The 1,278-nt window shown below is 43.7% G+C and overlaps 1 non-coding gene across 1 annotated transcript; it reads right to left on the bottom strand.

Annotated features, from left to right (window-relative positions):
- Positions 1 to 781: 781 nt before the first annotated feature.
- Positions 782 to 888, bottom strand: LOC131024036 (small nucleolar RNA R71). Its single transcript, XR_009101632.1, has one exon. It is a non-coding gene; the product is annotated as a small nucleolar RNA R71 (small nucleolar RNA).
- Positions 889 to 1,278: the final 390 nt, after the last annotated feature.

The following is a 1,278-nucleotide window of genomic DNA, read 5'->3' as shown; positions in this document are numbered from 1 at the left end:
AATACGATACTCGGTTACTAATTATTTGCTATAATTGCATCGTGTTAGTTGCGATATTTGTTGCTAAGAAATTAGTGATCAACTTTTTGGCGCCGTTGCCGGGGACTATTTAGAATTGACTTTAATATTTCTGATTAGACTTAAGCATTATTTCAGGCGTTTTAACTAGTTTTTAAATTTCTATTTTTGTTAGTTGTCTCAGGCGTGTATGATCACGAGATCCAAAGGAAATGAACATCTAGTGCCTTTGAACTTGGAAATCGAAAAGCAGTACAAAAGAGACAACCGCGAAAAGAATAAGCAAGCAATGGCAGAGCAACAAAATAACATGGACCTTGAAACTCTTGTGCGAGCCGTGACACACCTTCAGAGGCAGCTAGACGAAGAGAGAGAGCGCAACCGGGCTCCTCCACCAGAGCCACCACTGAATCATATGTATCAGCCTCGGGTTGATCAATTTCAAGGAGGCCGATGGGGACCAACTGTGCAGGCCAACACATTCGAGCTGAAGCCGGGATTGATAAACATGGTGCAAGCTGAGCAGTTTAGTGGAGCGGCTTCTGAAAATCCGCATGCTCACATTACCCAGTTCCTAGATATCTGCGACACCATTAAGCAGAATGGAGTGCCACCTGATGCCATCAGAATGAAGATGTTTGGATTCTCTCTTAGGGACAGAGCGAAGGAGTGGTTCAAGAGTCTGGACAGAGGTGCTATCACTGGATGGGAGGATTTGTGTAGAGCTTTCCTAGCAAAATACTTTCCTGCCTCTAAAGCTCAGAAAATCATTGCAGAGATTTCTCACTTTTCCCAGCTAGGAGATGAGACCATTCATGATGCCTGGGAAAGATTTCGTGAGCTGCTCAGGAACTGTCCACAACATGGTTTCACGGAGGATCAGCAAATCATTCACTTTTATAATGGTTTGACTGGTCTGACAAAAAGTATGGTGGATGCTACTGCAGGTGGATGTCTTCTCCATAGAAATACAAAGGAGACTTATCGTGTGATAGAAGAGATGGCCTCCAATAGTTATCAATGGCCGAATGACAGAAATTCTACGAGAAAATTGCAGCTGTAAACGAGGAGAGAGATGATTTTAAAGAGAAATACGAAGCTCTTCAAAAGCAGTATGAGTTGGAGAGAAAAGCACTGCTAGCCAAAATCCCTCAGCAGCCGATTTTATCCGATGCGGCACAGTCTGAAGATGCTAATTTTGTCCAGCGGCAGTACCAATTCCATAGGCCAAACTATCAGGGACATCAGGGTGGAAATCCC

Source organism: Salvia miltiorrhiza, chromosome 4, assembly GCF_028751815.1.
Source record: "Salvia miltiorrhiza cultivar Shanhuang (shh) chromosome 4, IMPLAD_Smil_shh, whole genome shotgun sequence".
NCBI classification, from domain to species: domain Eukaryota; kingdom Viridiplantae; phylum Streptophyta; class Magnoliopsida; order Lamiales; family Lamiaceae; genus Salvia; species Salvia miltiorrhiza.
The sequence above is the reverse complement of the archived record's forward strand: the minus strand, read 5'-3'. Positions and strand labels throughout refer to the sequence as shown.